This window comes from Myodes glareolus, chromosome 26, assembly GCF_982192425.1.
Source record: "Myodes glareolus chromosome 26, mMyoGla1.1, whole genome shotgun sequence".
NCBI lineage: Eukaryota > Metazoa > Chordata > Mammalia > Rodentia > Cricetidae > Myodes > Myodes glareolus.
Window position 1 is genome coordinate 8,024,757 of NC_142051.1, and position 23,132 is coordinate 8,047,888.

The following is a 23,132-nucleotide window of genomic DNA, read 5'->3' on the forward strand; positions in this document are numbered from 1 at the left end:
CTCTGCATATACTAGATTTTGGGGATCCAGTCTGTTTGGATACTCACCTGCCTGGACCTGGAGGGAGGGGGGAGGAACTTGAACTTCCCACAGGGCAGGAAACCCTGACTGCCCTAAAGGACAAAGAGGGAGGAGGAGAGGGAGTGGGGAGAGTGGGAGGGTGTTGGGAAGAGGGGCGGAAATAAAAATTTAAAAAAAAAAAAGAAACAGAAGAAAACATGCATCCAGGAAATACAGAGGTAGGGCCCTTGGGGAGCCTGGGGAACACACCTATGCTAGTGTAAAAAGTAGACCATTTGTGGGTTCTCAGAGCCATTGCTGAACAGATGTGCTTTCTGCTTTATCACTAGCACTATCTACTTTCCAACTTTGTTTGTAAACATGTGTATTAATATTACATTTTGTATTAATCACTAAAAGTTATTAATGATTATTTGAACATATTGCTTAGAGGTGAGATTCCTACAGCTAAGAGATAGATTGTTATATATACTTTCATCTTTAAGTTAATACACTCATTGTCTGAATGTCATTTAAAAATCCCAATAATAATAAAACAGTCAAACTGTGGTTTCACAAGCAAATTTTTGATAGCATATGCTGCTTCTGTATCTTCCTACTTCTGAAGGTAGTATAAAATTCATGCATTTTATGTGGTTCAAGGAGATACAAATTTTAAGTCATAGGAACAAATTATAAGAGGAAGAACAGCATGGAAGTATTATTTGTAAAGTGTCAAACATAGGAAAAAATCATATTACTTCTAAAATACTTGATGATCCAATTTATATAAAAAAGTTCTAGTAGATAAGTTTCCATGTATTTTGCTTGAAGGCCAAATAATAATATTATTTATTTACTTAAATGGGCAACTTGATATTAAAATCTTGGAGTAATTCAAGATAACTAGTGATTTAATGTAAGTTGTTTTCTAAAACTTACATTATTGTGAAAATAATCAGACAGTTAATGATGGGTTGAACTTTGATCTTAAAACATTCACCATGTGTTTATTCATATAGAGCCATACTTTTTCCGAAGATTCTGGCAGGGTAATTTCTAACAGTGAAGTACCTATATTGCTTGATTAAGGACATCGAATAGACCACATGTCTGTCTGCGATTGGCCTAAATCATAACTTGATTTCCTTCCACTACGCGATGAGAATCTTGGCATTTCACTGTCATATTGCTTGTTACGAACCATGGATCTTTGGTTTTTAACATAGGATATTTACATTTCTTCTACAGGACAAAGTTAGACAATTAAAAAAAACAAAACAAAGCAAAACAACAAGCATTTGTAAAAATAAATCTGAAATCATCTGGCAAATTTATTTCAGAATAATATTATTTGTTATAAACAGTTACTCAACTTAGCTAATAGCAATTTAGGGAAGAGCCAGACCTTTGTCATTTCTTTGGATTGGTTTCTTATAAAGAAGAGTAAACTGACCATCACTCTGGGGGACTGGAACACTGTAAAAACAAAGTTTCTCCTTAGAATATGTCCACAAGTGAGGAGTGAGTGACGAAAGCAATACATGACACTCCTTTTCTGTATTTTGCTGTTTTGTTCCAGAGCATCATGGGAATTAATTTACTAGTACAGAAATTTATAAAAATTAATTCTACCATAAACACACACATGCACAGAGACTACGAGATATTCTCAGTTACATAAGCTCAAATGTTAGATGCTGTCTCTTAAAGGAGTTTAAAACAGTGGTTATTTAAATACATTTCCAGTAGTGATAAAGGCTAGCTAAAATATCATCTCTTAAAGTTGAAGCTTGTCTGAGATTTGTTGTCATGTAATGAGTTCTAGGAAATAAACAAAATATGAACTAGGGTATTAGGCTACTGGGTAAACTTAACAGTGGTCTTGGCTTCCATGATTAGAGGTAAAGGAGAGCCATGCAGAGCTGTTGGAGGGCTGGCTCCAGTGCCACAGTCTCACAACTAGGACTTTAAACTTTGGCAAGTCTTCTAAACGCTTGCACACTCTATCCACCCCCACCACCTTCCTGGCACCCACTCTATTCGAAGCCATCAGTGTCTCGTGTCTGTAATATAATTCCTCTGCTAAATATATCCTTGCTTGCATATAGCAAGAGTTAGGCTTATGCGGCATAGGCAACCTCTTCTCTCCTGCTCTTACAATATTCTGCAATTCTTCCATTTCCTTATCCACTTCCATTCACCCAGCTTAACTTTATTTTTTCTGGATTACTCCAGGAGCACTGTGCCTCAGGGTGTTTATATTAGTTGTCATCTGTGACAGGAACAACCGTACCCAAACTGTGTTCTTGGGAGGCCCCTATCTTACTTAGCATAGGAGTTTCTCCTATTTCCACGCCTCATCATATCTCCTATTTCCTTGACTATCAGCATTTATCATGCTGTCTACATCATTTTGCTACTTCTCCATGTTTTTTATGACTACTACTTTAATAATACTCAATGAGGGAGTAAATTTTATCTGTTTTGTTCAATGTTTATCTCTATATTCTAAAGTAGTGACCTCCATGAATAAGACCAGTAAACATCAGTTAAAATTGAAAGATAAATTTTGATGAGCAAATTTTAGAGAAACTATCTAAAATGAGTTGTAATATGAGGAATAGTGGAATGGAAACTACCAAATGGTTGGGTGTAAGAGTTATATTTCTGACCTCCAAACATTATTTAGTGAAAGTTCAAATGCTGTGTGACACCTTTGGTCATCAGTCACATGTCCATTTCAGCTGAGAAAACCTTCATAAACAGGCATAGTTCTCTGACATCAACTAGTAACCCCCCCTCTCTTCAAAAATAATAGGTCATGTTACAGATTAAGTAACTTACTGTACAATATTTTTCTTAATTGTTATGTATTACTTAATTAATGGTGTATTGTGCTACTTTTCCAAAAAAGCATATGCACTAAAAATATTTAGGAAACTCTTCCAAATAGTGTGACTGGGACTCAAACCCATATGATTCTCCTTCTGAGCCCAAGCTGGTCACAGGATTAGTCTGCTGGACTCTCAGGTGTCTCACCTCAGATTTTCCAGTCTTCCTGTCTTCTTTCTTTCAAGGAGATCTTTCTGTGTCAGCAGACGGATGGTGCGTTGCCTGCCACAGGAACCAACTCTTCCAGTTCTGCCTCCTATTATTTCAGACTCTTTCACTCTTTCATCATAAAATGCAGACTGACATGTCTGCCATCAAAACACAAAAGTAAACAACAACCTTTTATTCATCAAAACTAAAGAGCTCTGCATGTGCCTTATAGCCATAAGGCAATTCCATTACAGCCAAATATGAACTCTGTGAGGTTCTACCCCTCACTGACACACCTTTATCAATTAATTATTCATTACATTTATTTAATCATGTGTAGGTCTTCGTGCAGGTGTGTGCTATGTCATATATTAGGAGGTGAGAGGATAACTTGTGAGACTTACTTCTACCCTTCATCGCGGGGTTCTGTGGACCACACTCAGCAGACCCTTTTCACACTAAGTCATCTTACCAGCCCCTCAGTTCACTTATATTTTCCTGATCTTTCTCCTAGAACTATTCACACACTTCCTTGTAAACCAATGTCTTTCCTTCACGGGAAGTGTTTGTCTGCTGCTGTTTAAATTGCTCCCCTTTGATGTCCCATCATTTCTGTATCCTAGGTACCCAGTCTCTCCTGATCTTTTTCCCCTTTATCATGGTTTATCTTTCTGACTTTTTCAGACATTTTTTTCCCACCACTTGCCCCACGTAGGGACAGCACAATTCCAGCTAAGCTTACTGCAGGCTCTCCTTCCTGTCTTCTCTCCCTGGCATTTTTTTTCTTTTTGCCCTCATGGTTTTAGTTCAAATTTTATGGTTCCTATTTATGACTCTCAATTTTATGACTCAAATTTATTTCTCCAATATCTCTCCCTCTGGCCTCTCTCCTCAGGCCCATATCTATAGCTCTCACTGCTTATTGGACATCATAAAATAGATGGTGACAGTCACTGAAAATCAGCATGTCCAAAATCAACACATTATCTCTCCAGTTAACCTTCAGTTAGCAACAACAACACAAACCTACTCTTTATTTTTTCAGCCTCTGGCTAAGTTTGGTTTTTATCATCTTCTTACACAACCTTCCACAGATTCACATTCTGAGTCAGCTACACCCCCAACCCCAAAACATGTTTGCCCATCAAGTGTGTCATTGGTCTGTCATTTCCTCTTCATGCTTATTAATGGCTATTTGAACCAATGTGGGTACACCAGTGGGTACACAGCCAAAGAAGAAACCTCCACACCCCCACCCCCACAGAGATAAAGCAAAGAGATAAGTCAGAAGAAGGGAGGGAAAGAACAAAGGAGGAAAAACTGAAGTGGGAAGGCAATGAGGAGAATTGACTTAATTCATTGAGGTGGCAATATACCTCCTGTTGAGTGTCCTTCACATATATTTACTTCTGTTCTGACCCTGATGTTAAAGGAGCTCTCCTGTCTACCCTCCAGGCTGACTGCCTGTAACAGAAAAATGAACTAATCCCAGTGTTTAGAGGCCTTACCTGGATAGTAGATGACATACCATAACTCTACCAAAGCCATTGCTACGGTCAATTAAGTGAATAATTATTCTGTTACAAAGGCATTAAATGGTTTTAATGATGGACATTAATAGCTCTTTTGGAGATGTTAGTTAGATCAATAGCTCATTTTAAAAAGTACTCTGAACATATTTTTACATTAGATTAATAGAGTTTTCTTGGTCAATATATTTTGAGGAAATTGTTAGTAAAGTTTCTTTCTAGCAATTCAGTTTATTTTTATATTGCTCAAAAGAATATTATAATGAAATTAAGTAACCCAATCTCTCAAAACCCACCACTCATGGAAATAACAAGCACATAGTTGATGAAAAAAATAGAAAAATCTTATTGTATTTTACAAATATGTTTTTAATATTTAAGTATGAGTGCTAGTAAAAGTTTTTCTTTAAAATATCCCCATTTTAAACATTTGAGAAGAAAATACAATGATTAAAATTCAAAATTTGTTTTGAAATTGCTTTAGAATAAATTTGAAGATATGTATTATTTTACATTGTAACAATTTTTATATATAGTAGATAAAACTAAAGACAATTTGAACAATTTTTATTTCATACAATTGTAAAAATTATTGGACTCTTTATGATCAAGTTTTCAATAATATAAAAAGGTTATTATGCCTAATTGTATTTCTATGAATTCAGTATGTACCTTTGGATTCAGAAAACACTTTACTGATTGCGTATTATGTATTAAGGGTTGTACAAACTTATTTTCAGTTCAATCATCATTTGCTTATAAAGCACAGTAACCCGGGATGTTTAATATTGTTAGGTTATAAAATTCCTATTGAAGGCATTTAAGAGTTGGCAGATTTAAACTATTATACAGTATTACTGTAACACAGAAGGGGATGCTAGAGTTGGGATTTGATCTTTTGCCTTCCATGTTGAGTAACATTCACTTGTCCAGAGCTGACCATTTTCATAATTTCAAATGCCAGATTTTTACAAAATTGAATGCAGCAAAAGTGGTAGAAGGCTGCAAATTTGGAAATTTTCCTAAGGATTGTGTGCAGATGGAGGAATGGAGAAAGATTTTTAGAGGAAAAGCTCTGAGATCACCCTTGTTTTCTTAGCAGCAATGCATGTATTTATAAAAACAAAGATCTCTCTAATAAGGATGGAAGTTGCTCACAGAAATTAAATTTGAGGTCATTTTTCAATGAAGAAAACAGCAAAGGGATATTCATAAATTTTAATAAACTGTTTGTAAATCACACTTATTTGCCTTATCCCAACTTTCTGCCTTTAGCTGTTCAGTTTCCTTCTTAATATTTTTAGTTCTGTAAAAATTTAGTTTGTGGAAAAATTCAAAGCAACCTCTTTGAGAGGTAGTTGTTGCTTTGTACTCTCATGGATACAGGCTGTAGATATCTAATTTGAAATCACACTCAGAATTCTCTGAAATTCACAACTTTTAGCTCATAATATTTTGTATTTTGAACACAATTATGTTAGAGATACTCAACAAGAAAAATTCATAAAAACATAAAAAATGCAAAACTTAATAATTTGAACCATTTTTGCTCTCATTTCTGGACTATATTTGCAAAAGTGATACCTGTCAATATGAAAAATTAATCTGCTAATAAATTTGTTTGACTCGTTTTATCTGTTTTACTGAGTTCTATCCTAAGAGCTCAAAAACTAGGGAAAATTTATTTCTATTCCTTTATTTAAAGTAATTGAAAATTCCCTTAGACTTACCCTGTTGTCTGAGCTGTATATTCTAGCACCACATTTATTTAAAGCTCCCATTTATTTGCTCTGTCTAGTGTCCCTGTCATCATGTGACTTAGGTCCTTCTCTACTGCAGCAGTAAGACACCATGGCCAAGGCAACTTAAGAAAGAAATAATTCATTTGGAGTTCATGGTTGCAAAAGATTAGAGACATAATGACATAGCAAAGGTGGTGAAACAACAGAGAACTTACATCTTGACCTGTAAGTAGGAGAGAAAGAGAGAGAGAGAGAGAGAGAGAGAGAGAGAGAGAGAGAGAGAGAGAGAGAGGAGAGAATAGTGTGGGCTTTTTGAAACCCAAAGTACAGGCCCAGTGACAGGCTTCCTCTATGGCCAAACCTCCTAATCTTTTTCAAACAGTTCCATCAACTGGGGACCAAGAATTCAAATATATGAGCCTATGGGGGCCATTCTCATTCAAACCACATATTTGATTCAGATTTTGCTTTCTAACATCCCTTTTCCTTATTAAAATTGTCTTATTTTCTTTTGTGTAGCTGTTTTCTGTCTCTCCTATTTTTTTTCTGTTTTGTTGCTTTGTTTTTATCTTTTTTTTAAATAAAGTTTTTCTGCCTATGAAGTTTTTTATGTTTTTTGTTTCCTCGTTTGCTTGCTTTTCTATCTTTTCTTTTCCTTTCCTTTCTATTCTTTTGTTTTCTCTTCTTTGCCCTTTCCTCCCACATTTCTCTTCTGACCCCCAGTTGCTACTCTACTTCAGAACCACACATTTTCCTGTCTTTTTATGTGGAATTATCAGCTCAGTTTGTCCTTTGATCCCAACACATCAACAATTGTATTCTTGGAAGCCTTTAAGAATGTTTTAGGAGACCAGACCATAAGAAATTAGATTAATGGCCCTCTTTCATTCTGAGTAAGTTAGCACTAAACAACAAGAGGAGGGGAAGAATGGATGGTGGATAAAGATCAGGAGAGTAGCGACAGAAAGGAAGGTGGTGATAATAGATACTTTCTTAAGATGATGCTATGGTCGGCTCTTGCTGTGTGTGTGTGTGTGTGTGTGTGTGTGTGTGTGTGTGTGTGTGTGTGTGATGTGATGTGACCTTCTGGAATTCATAAAGGCTGTAATTAATCCATAGTTCTGTGCATGATAAAGTCATTTAATATTCCTCACGGAGAAAACTCCCAACCCCTCTCCAGAGAGTTAAAGCAGTTATGAATTATTAAATGGGAAGAGCTCATGAGCGTCCCACCTCAGGTAGTCCTGGGTAGTTAATGCTAATGCTGCTGGTGAAAGAAATGTTTTCTTCTTCAGTAGTGTAGCTCCCCATAAGGAAACCTTATCAAATTCATTGACTCATCAAGATGCACCTAGGTGGAGTGTTTTGTGGATTCTACTCATGAAGCCCCATCTAGGGTTAGTAGAGAGCTTGCTTTTCTTTCCTCAGAAGTTCACACAAGAGTGGGATATCGAAGAACAAATTATTTTTTGTTATATAATGTGGGTGAACCTAGGTCAATAAGTTAGTGGCAATGTCTACTGTCTTTCTATTAACAAATAACTATGTAAAACTTTCATATTCATATTCTTTTTTTCCTTGTTTATTTATTTATAAGAATTTCCACTTCCTCCCCTCCTCCCAATACCCTCCCACTCCCCCCACTCCCTCTCCTCCTTCCTCTCCAATCCCAAGAGCAGTCAGGGTTTCCTGCCCTGTGGGAAGTCCAAGTTCCTCCCCCCTCCTTCCAGGTCCAGGAAGGTGAGCATCCAAACAGACCAGGATCCCAAAAAGCCAGTACATACAGACGAAACAAGACCCAGTGCCATTGTCAATGGCTTCTCAGTCAGCCCCCATGTCAGCCACATTCAGAGAATCAGGTTTGATCACATGCTCATTCAGTTCCAGTCCAGCTGGCCTTGGTGAGCTCTCATTCGATCAGTCCCCTTGTATCAGTGGGTGGGTGCACCCTTCGCGGTCCTGACTTCCTTTTTCATGTTCTCCCTCCTTCTGCTCTTCATTTGGACCTTGGGGGCTCAGTCCAGTGCTCCAATGTGGGTCTCTGTCTCTAACTCCATCCGTCGTCGGATGAAGGTTCCCTCTGGTTCTGCCTTCCTTGCTCACGTTCTCCTTGCTCCCTCTGCTTCTCATTTGGACCTAGGGAGTTAAGTTCAGTGTTCCAATATGTGTCTCTGTCTCTATCTTCATCCTTCGCCAGATGCAGGTTCTGTGGTGACATGCAAGATATTCATCAGTATGGTTATGGACCAAGGCCAGTTCATATTCATATTCTTATAGTTGAAAATATGTAAAAGATAGAGTCTATCTATAACAGCATTATCAAACTAACAACAGTTTCTATTTTTAAAGGTGTTTGCTTTATAATAAACACACATAAACACACAAACAAAAGTATATACGTGGTACCTAAAAGAAAATAGGCCAAACCAAAACTACCCTTACAGAATATGAAGTTTAAAAAGCAACAGACAGAATTACAAAGAAAATGTTTGGAACCAATGTCTTTATTAAAACCATTTTATTTTTATTGGGTGTGACGGTATATTGCATGGGGCAATGTTACAATTTAGTTCACGAGTTGCCTACTGATAATTAGCTTGTATCCAATTTCTACGCTCCAGTAGATCTCTTAGGTAAAGCATTGTATGATTTATTCAAATGATTCTTAGACTATAGGGCTAAATGGAATTTCAGACAAAGATATATATATATATTTTTAAAACCTCAGACTCACAAATAAGCATTATGTTAATCTATATGTGACAAAGATATAAACAGTAAATGACAGAATTGTTTAACTATAGCAAACCAAAAACTCAATAGGTACTCTAAAAGGTATGATAAATGAATCTTTAATTGTGTTTTAGAGTCCATCTACTAAAACCAAAACTTTTAATAAAGTTCACTTGTCTATGATATTTTTGTACACTGATCCAAGGAAGTAAAGGACAAGGGTCAGTGAGCCTGGACAAAGAAAGTTCATCATAAGGGTGTTTTTCAGTTGTTCACCATGATGAGTGGTAGCTCTTCACCTCTAAATCACTTGGTGAGGAACCATTGAAAGTATTATAGAACTGTCTTCCAAAGGGCTGCCAGAGGACGGTTCATTCATGCATTCTAACTCCAACAATCAAGAGTGGTCTTGCATGTAGTAACTCTTTTACAGCTATGAATGTGGACTAATAGTTATAGAACATAAGACTGAGGCTCTGAAGGTTACATTAAGTAAGCCAGGAGTTGGTTGGCCTGGACAAAATTTCACTCTTCATATTATTTATCAAGATGTCAGACTTATAGGATTTGACATGACGTATGTGTCCTTTGTTAAATATGCAATGGCATAGCGTCTTATTTGATTTGTTGGCCAACATAAATTCCATAAAGATCACTATAGGATGCTTATCACAAGAACAGTCTCCATTACAGTTGATCTGCTGGCTATAAATAATAACATTCATTTCTGTCTCCATCAACACTGACTGGCAGATTGACTGGCATATTGTCCTGCTTAGTGGGAGAATGCCAGGAAAATGTTATATGGAATACTACACCAAATCAATCTTTCATGCTATAAGTTCAGGACATTCCAGCAGAAGAACTGTGGGCAAGAAATGTATACACAGCAGGTGTCAGTTTTAAAAGAGCACATCAATGCTCCTTCAAGTGGAAGGACTCGATGCAGCAGACTTGCTCCTAAGAGGTCAATGGGTTCTGTCGAGGAATAGTAACTTCATCAATGATCAATGATAGAATTACTGTGGGGAACCTGGGTATTCAGCAGTGATGTTAGCTTGTGCAGCTTGATGAAGGAAGTTCATGATGGTGACCTCATACATAGCCTCTCCTCTACCATCTTAGATGTTTTGGGGACCAGCGCTATCAGAAGTGGATGGTTGTGTCTCTCTACCCTTTCTTACAGGGATTCACTTTACCACATAGTCTCTCTGGATATTGACATGAATTACAGTACAGGAGCCAGCACACTCTCGTATTTCTGACTACGAGCTTCTTCCTCAGATGTCTTGTGCTTGAGCTTATATTTTCTCTTTTAGCTAACAGTCAGTTCTTTTGCTTGACTTAGAAATCTATCTTATTTTAGACAACTCCTCCAAAGGAACTGAATAACTATATGTACTAACTATGCTTCTCTCTCCCCTTGGGAATTTTCCTTTACAAATGCCTTTTAGGTCTTTTTTTTATGGCATTCTAGGGTGGCTGCCTATATGTCCTATATGGTGATTGCCCATTGTGATGATTTGGCCCATTCAGGTTTTTATAACGATTTTCCCCTCCACAACCCATCAGGAAGATATAGGAAATTTCCCATAAAGCCAATAACTATGTGGGAAAAGAGGTATCAATGAGGTGGTGTGGTTGAATGCTTGTTAATATGATTTGTTTGTAATTTTGGTGCTTCAGTTCTGAAGTTCAGTGATTCAATTCTGAGTGCTCAGTAATGCCCAGTATTTAGCCCACTGTTGTGGGCTACCCACATGATTGTCTAGTATGACACAACATTTCAATGCCCAGATTTTCTTTCTTCCTTCCTTATCTTGCAACTCCTTGGCTTATTACCATACACATGATCCGGAGATTTGTGTTATACCAGAAACTTTTATTTTTCAACTAAAGAGCAGTTTTTTTGAAAGAAGGCCTAACTTTCTTCCCAAATCCTAATGCTATTCATATGAGGAGTTGCTCTTCTTCTCAGAGATTCCACAGCATCCACGACTACCAGGGTTGCCTTCATCTAACTGACTGATTTATTTCCCAGAGAGCACTGCAGGAGCCACAGAGACTGAACCTGCTAACTAGCTTTCTCCTTCTCAAAACATGGCTACAATTGCCTCCTAGAATATGTTATTTCTTTAGAATTACAATCTTGAAGGGTGATTGATTTCACAGACTTCCTAATATCAGCTTCATATTGTTTTTAAGTCACAGTTGCTGTGGTCACAATTACTATAGAACAAGAGGGTGTCAAGGAGAACCCACGTGGTCCACTTGTGTTTCCTGACTTTTCTCCTGACTTTCTATGAAACAGCACTTTATTCTCTGGGCACTAGAGTTAATTAGTTACTGGAGAATGATATCCCCTACCAAATGTTCATTCCTATTGCACAAACACAGATGTAGGTCTTATTGTATTACTAGTCCGGGGATGGAGGATACCAGAAGATCATAGTCCACAGAATCAGCTAATCAGAGCTACCATGGACTCACAGTCTGAAGCAACAGTCACAAGGCCTGTATGTGTTTGTACCAGTTCCTCTGTGTATGTATAATGACCATTAGGGTGGTGTTTTGTGGGACTCCTAACAGTGGGAGCAGATGTGTTACTGATTTTTTTTTCTCTGCTTCTGGCTTTCTTTTCACATGTTGGGTTGTCTTACCACACTTTTTTTTTTATTTTGCATGGATTCAAAATTTGATTCTACATAGGGAATTTAAGTTACAGTAGGATTTTTTTTGTAATTTTATTAAATTATAAAAATTTCCATTTCCACCCCTCCTCCTACCACCCTCCCACTCCCCCCACTCCCTCTCCTCTTTCCTCTCCATCCCTAAGAGCAGTCAGGGTTTCCTGCCCACTGGGAAGTTCAAGTTCCTCCCGCCTCCCTCCAGGTCCAGGAAGGTGAGTGTCCAGACAGACTGCATCCGCAAAATCCAATATATGCAGAGGAAACAAGTCCCAGTGCCATTGTCAATGGCTTTTCAGAAAGACTCCGGGTCAGCCACATTCAGAGAATCCAGCCACATTCAGAGAATCTGGTTGGATTGCATCCTCGTTCAGTCCCAGTCCAACTGGCCTTGGTAAACTCTCATTAGATCAGTCCCCTTGTATCAGTGGGTGATCGCATCCCTCGCAGACCTTATTTCCTTTTTTATTTTCTTCCTCCTTCTGCTCCTCATCTGGACCTTGGGGGGTTCAGTCCGGTGCTCCAATGTGGGTCTCCGTCTGTATCGCCATCCATCGTGGGATGAAGGTTCTCTCTGATCTTGCCTTCTTTGCTCACATTCTCTTTCCTTCTGCTTCTCGTTTGGACCTAGGGAGTTAAGTTCACTGTTCCGATGTGGGTCTCTGTCTCTATCTCCATCCATCGCCAGATGAAGGTTCTGGGACTCTTGTCTATTTCCAATCTACAGGCAGATAGCTACATGATTTTCATCAGGTTCACCTTCTTATTTAGCTTCTCTAGGATCACGAATAATAGGCTCAAAGACCTTTAATTATGGTTAGAATCCACATATGAGTGAATACATACCATATTCCTCTTTTTGGGTCTGGCTTACCTCACTCAGTAAAGCGTTTTCTATTTCCATCCATGTGGAAATCAGTGTGGCGGTTTCTCAGGAATCTGGGTGTCAACCTCCCTCAGGACCCAGCAATTCCACTCTTGGGAATATACCCAAGAGATGCCCTATCATACTACAAAAGCATTTGTTCAACTATGTTCATAGCAGCACTATTTGTAATAGCCAGAACCTGGAAACAACCTAGGTGCCCCTCAATAGAAGAATGGTTAATAAAGGTGTGGAACATATACACATTAGAGTTCTACTCAGCGGTCTTACCACCCTTATATGAGGGATTGTGTTTTGTTTTATTGTATTCTGTTTGGGTGTGTTTGGTTGTTGCCTCTTGAAGACATGCTCTTTTCTGAAGAGAAATGGAAAGGAAATGGGTTAGGGGAGAGAAATGATGTGGATTCCCTCTGTCTCTTTGTATACTTTGAATATTTTTTGTTACCATTGGTTAATTAAGAAACTGCTTTGTCCTATGGCAGGATGGAAGAGATATACAGAGAGACTAGGCAGAGTCAAGGAGATGCCATGAAGCTGCCAAAGGACCTAAAACCTTTCTGGTAAGGCACAACCTTGTGGCAATACACAGATGAATAGAAATGGGTTAATTCAACATTTAAAAGCTAGCTAGAAATATGCCTAAGTCACTGGTTGAACAGAGTGTAATTAATATAGTTTCTGTGTAATTATTTAGCTCTGAGTGACCAGGAAGCAAATAAGCAGCCTCCATTTGCATAATGGCACCAATGTGTGCCAACTACAGCCATATAAAACCTGAGAGAACTTGGGAAGAAGTTCTAGACACCAAAGTTAAGCACGACATCATGGTAGCAGCATTTTTTCGGGTGGGCACTGTTTGGTAAAGGCAAGCAGAAGTACAATTCCTTTAAGAGAAGTCTTCCTGGCACAGAATTAGCAGGAAAAACTGTGTGGTTCCTCCTTCTGGAAATTAGAAGGAAACAAGATTGATGGGCAAAAGTTGGGAGCATGGGGGTGGGGGTAGTGGTGGAGGTGGGGATGGGGGAAGGGGAGAGGGGGAGAGAGAAGGGAGAAAGGAAAGACTGGAGAGAGCTTGGGAGAGTGGGAGGGTGGAGATGGGGGAAGGGCAGATAGAGAAGCAGGGAAGAAGATATCTACATTAAGGGTGCGATTTTAGGGTTGGCAAGAGACTTGGCTCTTGAGGGGATCCCAGGTGTCCACGGGGATATCCCCAGCTAGGTCCTTGGGCAGCAGAGCAGAGGGTGCCTGAACTGGCCTTGCCCCACTATCACACTGATGATTATCTCGAATATCCCCATAGATTCTTTGTCCGACTATGGATGGAGATAGAGACAGAGACCCTCATCAGAGCAAGGACTGAGCTCCCAAGGTCCAGTTGAAGAGCAGAAGGAGGGAGAAGATGAGCAAGGAAGTCAGGACCATGAGGGGTTGGTCCACCCACTGAGCCAGTGTGTCTGTTCTAATGGGAGCTCACCAAATCCACCTGGACCAGGACTGAATGAGCATGTGATCAAACCGGACTCTCTGAATATGGCTGACAATGGAAGCTGACTGAGAAGTCATTGATAAAGGCACTGGGCCTTGTTTCTACTGCATGTACTGGCATTTTGGGACCCTAGTCTATTTGGATGCAAACCTTCCTAGGTCTGGATGTAGGGGGAAGGGGTCTTGGACTAACCACAGGGCAGGATTCCCTGCCCTCTCTTAAGGAGGGTTGGGGAGAGAGGAGGGTGAGTGGGAGAGCTGGAGGGGAATGGGAGGAGAAGAGGAAGTGTAAATTTTTGAATGGAAAAAATTAAAAAAAAATTTAAAAAATGTGTGGTTCCTTTAGAGTCAGTTTCTTGATTTATGCTGGTCCTGTTATGGAGCACTTAAAAAGGGTTTGTGAGCATCATTCTACAAGTTGCTTAATGGTCACATAGACCCTCTGCATCCCTGGAGCTGGGGCAGTTAGCATGGCTCACAGAAGCTGTAAATATGTTGGACAGGGCAAAGTCAACAGGCAGGACTACAGAGTTGGTCAAAATTATGCCCATTTAGCATTAAAAAAATGCTCCTGGGCAGATAATTATTACTTATACACAATGAGACATATTTGGATAAAAAAATAAAGACCTCTGAATGGGTTACAGTGTTGGATAAATGTACATGGGTTTAAGAGAGAGAGAAGAAAGAGTATAGATAGATATACATTAAAGAAGTAAAGAATGGAGTTAAAAAATGAGCCATGTAAAGATGGAAAATATACATAGAGTCTAGATTGTGTATATTATTATGTTTTCTTTGAATTTTTTGACTGTGAATGTGCTAACTACAGAGAGACATTTCATTGTACAGACTGCCTGCTAAGTTAAACCAACATATATATTTTAAATGTTTCTTGACTTTAAAATTTGACTCTAAGGATATGTTACTTTGGAAAAGAGATTTTTCTTTTGTTTGCACAGAACATGAGAACCTGTGGATTCCTTCTAGGCTAATGTCGTTTGATGGAACAAGACACCCCCAAAGGTCTCCATGAATCCTAAAATTTCTTTGTCCAACAAACAGTTTGGGTGACTGTCCAGGTAGCAAGAAGTCTCTGTCAATTCGAAAGTTTTGGAAATTGCTTACAATGCACTTACTGTTTACTTAGGTAATATTATAATTCTTTGATGGAGTTGAATAGATATAATTATAGCTTTTCTTAGTTATGATGAAAGATAAATTAGATATAAAACTTTAGACTCACAAAGATAGGATAGATGATAGAGTACTTTCCTTAATTTGCCAAAAGAAAATGGACTAAATTTTGCAAGTGTAATTCTTGATTGATACCTGTTTGTTTATGTGTAATTTTGCTATGTTAAATTTAAAACCTTCCCTTTTATTCAGACAGAAAAGGGGAGAAGGTGTGGGATTTCCCTCTGTATGCTTTGAATGTTTTTTTTATGGCTGATTAAAAGAAACTGCTTTGGCAGGGAGGGGGGCGGAGAAAAATGTAGGGCTCAATAAAAATAAAAAAAAGACATTGCTTTGGCCTATGGCAAGGCAGAACATAGTCAAGCTGGAATATATATATATATATATATATATATATATATATAGAGAGAGAGAGAGAGAGAGAGAGAGAGAGAGAGAGAGAGAGAGAGAGAGTATACAAAGTCATAAAACTCCACGTAACTGCCAAAGGAGAAGGACCTGGAACCTTTCCAGTGAGTCACAGCCTTGTGGTAACATACAGACAAATAGAAATGGGTTAATTAAAAAAAGTGTTGGCTAGGAATATGCCTGAGTCATTGTCAGAACAGCATTATAATTAATACAGTTTCTGTGTAATTATTTGGGTCTGGACAACTGGGAAATGAATGAGAAGTCTCCAGTTACAGAGGGGAGGAGTGAGGTTGGGAAGAATGAAGGATGTGGAAACTCTGACGGTATTGCATGAGGGGAGAACCTATTTCCAATAAATAAAAAGAGAAAATAATTATATTAAAAAATAAAAGAAACATACTCACTAAGAGGCCAGGCTTTTCAACCTTCCACATCCCAGAATTGTAAACCTTTTAGGCACAGTAAACCTTGACAAATAATACACCTTCCCAAACTAAGAGAACTTTTGACAACATTTGTACCTCCTGATCAAGGTGCACAAACCAGTCATACTTTCCATTTCCCAAATACTCCAAGGGTCTATCCAACCGCCTTTCAAAAAAAAAGAAAACATAGAAAACAGAAAACCCTTAACCCAACCCCAACTCTATTCTTCAGTAATTCCCTGGATCACTGATTGCCACAGGACACAACCATCATCCAGGAAAAGTTGCTTCCTCCTCAAAGCAATAGAAGTGCCATCTCTTTCTGTTGAGGTAGAATTTAGTCTCCCTTATTTTTACATTGCCCTGACCAATCCCAATCTAAAAACTCCTACCTCAACTCTCATGAATCCAACTTCTCCTACTTCTCTCCTTTAGTTTTTGCTCTTGTTTTTGTGTTTGGGGAACAATAGCTTACTTCGTCTTATTTGACACCATGTTTTGTATCTTAAAGCAAAGTGGTCCATCAATTTCAGAATGAAATGGCAATGCAGGTAACTCTTGAGAAAACAATTGCACTGTTCTCTGGAGACTTGCTCCTTCTGATGTGGTTCTGATGTGGTATAGAAAAATAAAGAGAATGGAAGGAAATCAGAATGTACAGGAAGAGCACATTGTGCAGAGGTAAAGAGCAATCACTTCTTTGGATGCTAGTATAGTTTTAATTTTTTTTAAGTAATTTTATTAAATTATAAAAAGTTTCCATTTACGCCCCTCCTCCCAATGCCCTCCCACTCCCCCCTCCCTCTCCTCCTCCCTCTTTGTCCCCAAGGGCAGTCAGGGTCTCCTGCCCTGTGGGAAGTCCAAGTTCCTCCCCCCTCACTCCAGGTCCAGGAAGGTGAGCATCCAAACAGACTGGATCCCAAAAATCCAGTATATGCAGAGGAAACCAGTCCCAGTGTCATTGTCAATGGCTTCTCATAAAGACTGCAGGCCAGCCACATTCAGAAAATCCGGCCACATTCAGAGAATCTGGTTGGATCACATGCTCGTTCAGTCACGGTCCATCTGGTCTTGGTAAACTCTCATTAGATCCGACCCCTTGTATCAGTGGGTGATAGTATCCCTCGCAGTCCTTCGTCATTTTCCTCCTCCTTCTGCTCCTCATTTGGATGTTGGGGGGCTCAGTTCGGTGCTCCAACGCGGGCCTCCATCTGTATCGTCATCCAACGCCAGATGAAGGATCTATGGTGATAAGCAAAATATTCATCAGTATGGTCACGGGCCAAGGCCGGTTCAGGCACCCCCTCCTCTGTCCAGAGAACAATCTGGGGATCTCTCCTTGGACCAGGGATCCCATATATAATCAAGTTTCCTGTAAACTCTAATATGACTCCCTTAGTTGAAATACATTCTTCCCTGATCCCACATTCATCCTTCCTCCCTTCCCCCCCATCCCGGTCAACCGAGCTTTCTCCATTCCTCCCCTACTCCCTTCTCTCTAATCCTTTCCCCTTCCAACAACCCTCCCACCCCACCCCCATGCACCCAAGGTTACCTGGGACTCTTGACTATTTCCTACCTCCTGGCGGATAGCTAAATAATCTTCAACAGGTTCGTCTTCTTATTTAGCTTCTCTAGGATCACGAATAATAGGCTCAAAGACCTTTAATTATGGTTAGAAACCACTTATGAGTGAATACATACCGTGTTCCTCTTTTTGGGTCTGGCTTACCTCACTCAGTAAAGCGTTTTCTATGTCCATCCATTTGCATGCAAAATTCAAGATGTCATTATTTTTTACCGCTGAGTAAAACTCTAATGTGTATATGTTCCACACCTTTTTTAACCATTCTTCTATTGAGGGGCACCTAGGCTGTTTCCAGGTTCTGGCTATTACAAATAGTGCTGCTATGAACATAGTTGAACAAACGCTTTTGTAGTATGTTTGGGCATCTCTAGGGTATATTCCCAAGAGAGGAATTGCTGGGTCCTGAGGGAGGTTGACTCCCAGTTTCCTGAGAAACCGCCACACTGATTTCCACAGTGGCTGCACAAGTTTGCATTCCCACCAACAATGGATGAGTGTTCCCCTCACCCCACATCCTCTCCAGCATAGGCTATCATTGGTGTTTTTAACTTTAGCTATTCTGACAGGTGTAAGATGGTATCTCAAAGTGGTTTTGATTTGCATTTCCCTGATCGCTAAGGAGGTTGAGCATGACCTTAAGTGTCTTCTGGCCATTCGAAGTTCATCTGTTGTGAATTCTCTGTTCAGATCATTACCCCATTTTTTAATTGGGTTAATTAGAGTTTTAGTGTCTGGTTTCTTGAGTTCTTTGTATATTCTGGAGATCAAACCTTTGTCTGATGAGGGGTTGGTGAAGATCTTCTCCCAGTCAGAAGGCAGCCTTTTTGTCTTACTGACAGTGTCCTTTGCTTTACAGAAGCTTCTCAGTTTCAGCAGGTCCCATTTATTCATTGTTTCTCTTATTGTCTGTGCTACTGGGGTCCTACTTAGGAAGTGGCCTCCTGTGCCTATATCTTGTAGACTACTTCCCACTTTCTCTTCTATCAGGTTCAAAGTGGACAGATTGATGTTGATGTCTTTAATCCATTTGGACTTGAGTTTTGTGCATGGTGATAGATATGGATCTATTTTCATTCTTCTACAGGTTGACATCCAGTTATGCCAGCACCATTTGTTAAAGACGCTTTCCTTCTTCCATTGTATACCTTTAGCTCCCTTGTCAAAAATTAGGTGTTCGTAGGTTTGAGGGTTAGTATCTGGGTCTTCTATTCGATTCCATAGGTCGACTTCTCTGTTCTTATGCCAATACCAAGCTGTTTTCAATACTGTAGCTCTGTAATAGAGTTTGAAGTCAGGGATAGTAATGCCTCCAGAAGTTCCTTTATTGTATAAGATTGTTTTGGCTATCCTGGGTTTTTTGTTTTTCCATATAAACTTGATTATTGTTCTCTCAAGGTCTGTGAAGAAGTTTGATGGGATTTTGATGGGGATTGCATTGAATCTGTAGATTGCTTTTGGTAGAATTGCCATTTTTACTATGTTGATTCTCCCAATCCAAGAGCAGGGGAGGTCTTTCCATTTTCTGGTATCCTCCTCAATTTCTTTCTTCAAAGACTTAAAGTTTTTGTCAAATAGGTCTTTCACTTCCTTGGTTAGAGTAACCCCAAGATATTTTATGCTATTTGTGGCTATCATGAAAGGTGATGTTTCTCTGATTTCCCTCTCTGCTTTTTTATCCTTTGTGTATAGGAAGGCCACTGATTTTTTTGGAGTTGATCTTGTATCCTGCCACGTTACTAAAGGTGTTTATCAGCTGTAGGAGTTCTTTGGTAGAGTTTTTGGGGTTGCTTATGTACACTATCATATCGTCAGCAAATAACGAAAGTTTAACTTCATCCTTTCCAATTCGAATCCCCTTGATCCCCTTATGTTGTCTTATTGCTATTGCTAGAACTTCAAGCACTATATTGAAGAGGTATGGAGAGAGTGGACAGCCTTGTCGTGTTCCTGATTTTAGTGGAAAGGCTTTGAGTTTCTCTCCATTCAATTTGATGTTAGCTGTCGGCTTGCTGTAAATTGCTTTTATTATATTTAGGTATGATCCTTGTATCCCCAGTCTCTCCAACACCTTTATCATAAATGGGTGTTGAATTTTGTCAAAGGCTTTTTCAGCATCCAATGAAATGATCATATGATTTTTTTCTTTCAGTTTATTTATATGATGGATTACATTGATAGATTTGCGTATGTTGAACCATCCCTGCATCTCTGGGATGAAGCCTACTTGATCATAATGGATGATTTTTCTAATGTGTTCTTGGATTCGGTTTGCCAGTATTTTATTGAGAATTTTCGCATCGATGTTCATGAGTGAGATTGGCCTGTAATTCTCTTTCTTGGTTGTGTCTTTGTGTGGTTTTGGTATTAGGGTGACTGTAGCTTCATAAAAGGAGTTTGGCAGTGACTTTTCTTTTTCTATATTGTGGAATACATTAAGGAGTATAGGTATTAGCTCTTCCTGGAAGTTCTGGTAGAATTCTGCATTGAAACCATCTGGTCCTGGGCTTTTTTTGGTAGGGAGATTTTTGATAACAGCTTCTAGTTCTTCACGACTAACAGGTCTATTTAGATTGTTCACCTGGTCTTGGTTCAACTTTGGTATATGGTACTTATCTAAAAAAATGTCCATTTCTTTTACATTTTCCAACTTTGTGGCATATAAACTTTCGTAGTAAGATCTAATGATTCTCTGTATTTCCTCTGTGTCTGTGGTTATGTCCCCCTTTTCATTTCTGATCCTATTAATTTGCAAGTTCTCTCTCTGCCGTTTGATTAGTTTGGATAGGGGTTTGTCAATCTTGTTAATTTTCTCCAAGAACCAGCTTTTTGCTTCATTGATTCTTTGAATTGTTTTCTGTGTTTCTATTTTGTTGATTTCAGCCCTCAGTTTGATTATTTCCAGTCTTCTACTCCCCCTGGGTAAATCAGCTTCTTTTTTTTCTAGAGCTTTCAAGTGTGTTGTTAAGTCTCCAATGTGTGCTTTCTCTGTTTTCTTTAGGTGGGCACTTAGTGCTATGAACTTTCCTCTTAGCACTGCTTTCATTGTGTCCCATAGGTTTGAATACGTTGTGTCTTTGTTTTCATTATATTCAAGGAAGACTTTAATTTCTTTCTTTATTTCTTCCTTGACCCAGGGGTGATTTAGTAGTTGACTGTTCAACTTCCATGAGTTTGTTGGCTTCCTGGGAGTACCATTGTTGTTGAATTCTAATTTTAATCCATGGTGATCTGACAAGACACAGGTGGTCACTAATATTTTTTTGTATCTGTGGAAGTTTGCTTTGTTACCAAGTATGTGGTCAATTTTCGAGAAGGTTCCATGAGCTGCAGAGAAGAAGGTATACTCTTTCCTATTTGGGTGGAGTGTTCTATAGATGTCTGTTAAGTCCATTTGATTCAGTACCTCCAGTAAATCTCTTATTTCTCTGTTAGGTTTCTGTCTGATTGACCTGTCCATTGGTGAGAGAGGAGTGTTGAAGTCTCCTACTATTAGTGTGTGTGGTTTGATGACTGCCTTGAGTTCTAGAAGAGTTTCTTTTACATATGTGGGTGCCTTTATATTAGGGGCATAGATATTCAAGATTGAGACTTCTTCCTGATGAATTGTTCCTGTTATGAGTATGAAATGTCCATCTCCATCTCTTCTGATTGATTTTAGTTTGAAGTCGATTTTGTTAGATATTAGAATGGCCACACCCGCTTGTTTCTTAGGACCATTTGCTTGGAAAACCTTTTCCCAACCCTTTACTCTGAGTAGGTGTCTGTCTTTGTGGTTGAGGTGTGTTTCTTGTAGACAGCAGAATGTTGGATCCTGTTTTCGTATCCAATCTCTAAGTCTGTGCCTCTTTATAGGTGAGTTGAGACCATTGATATTAAGTGATATTAATGACCAGTGATCGATGACTCCGGTCATTTTTTTGGGTAGTAGCATGTATGTGTTTTCCTTTTTTGAGTTGTGCTTGTGGAGGGTCGCTAGATGTCTGAGTTAATGTAGGCAGTGTTGGGAATGTTGGATTCCTTGGGTTGTGATTTTCCTTCTATTATTCTCTGTAAGGCTGGATTAGTAGCTACGTATTGTTTAAATTTGTTTTTATCCTGGAATATTTTGTTTTCTCCGTTGATAGTGAACAATAGCTTGGCTGGGTAAAGTAGTCTGGGTTTGCATCCATTGTCTCTTAGTTTCTGCAGTACCTCTATCCAGGACCTTCTGGCTTTCATGGTTTCCATCGAGAAGTCTGGTGTAAGTCTGATAGGTTTACCTTTATAAGTTACTTGACCTTTTTCCTTTGCAGCTCTCAATATCCTTTCTTTAGTCTGAATGCTTTGTGTTTTGATTATTATATGACGAGGGGATGTTTTTTTCTGATCCAGTCTATTCGGTGTTCTGTATGCTTCTTGAACCTTCATAGGAATATCGTTCTTTAGGATGGGAAAGTTTTCTTCTATAATTTTGTTGAGTATATTTTCTGGACCTTTGAAATGCAATTCTTCTCCTTCTTCTACTCCTATTATTCTTAGATTTGGTTTTTTTATTTTGTCCCACAGTTCCTGAATGTTTTGTGATGAGAATTTGTTGGATTTGCTGTTTTCTTTGGACAGAGTGTTTAATTTCTCTATGGTGTCCTCAGAGTCTGAGATTCTTTCTTCTATCTCTTGTATTCTATTGGTTAAGCTTGTTTCTGAAGTCTCTGTTCGTTTACCCAGATTTTCCAAAGCCAGCCGGCCCTCGGTTTGTGATTTCTTCATTGACTCCATTTCAGTTTTCAAATCTTGAACTGTTTCTATTACCTGTTTGATTGTTTTTTCTTGGTTTCCCAGAATTTCATTTACGGATTTACTCATTTCTTCAAACTTTTTGGTATATTTCTCTTCCATTTCTTTACTCATTTCCTCAATTTTTTTGTTATACTTATCTTCCATTTCTTTGCGGCAGATTTTCACCTCCTGTTTAAGTTCCTCTATTATTTTCATAAAGAAGCGCTTAGAGTCGATTTCTTCTATTTCTTCTGGAGTAGGGTGTTCAATTCTTCTAGATTCGAGCTCCCTGGATTCTGGCGATGTCATGTTACCTTTCAGGTTGTTGGAGGAATTCTTGCATTGGCGCCTGCCCATCTCCCCCACTCTGGATGAAACTCCTCAGCACTCTCTGGATAGAGCTCCTCAGCCCTCTCTGGGAAGAACTGCTCAGCAGGGCAACAGGGCTAGCTGGTCTTCCCAGGACTCAGGAGACAAAGGGCCCGCAGCAGTGGGGGGAGGGGAGGGGTCCCTTGGAACACCGAAGACCCTGCTGCAGAAGCTGGGGGGGGGCTGTGCTTCCTTCCCGGACAGGCAGGTAGGCTGCCCCGGTGAGCACCCACTCACCTCTCTGGGAAGAACTGCTCAGCCTTAATTTTTTTTTTTTGAG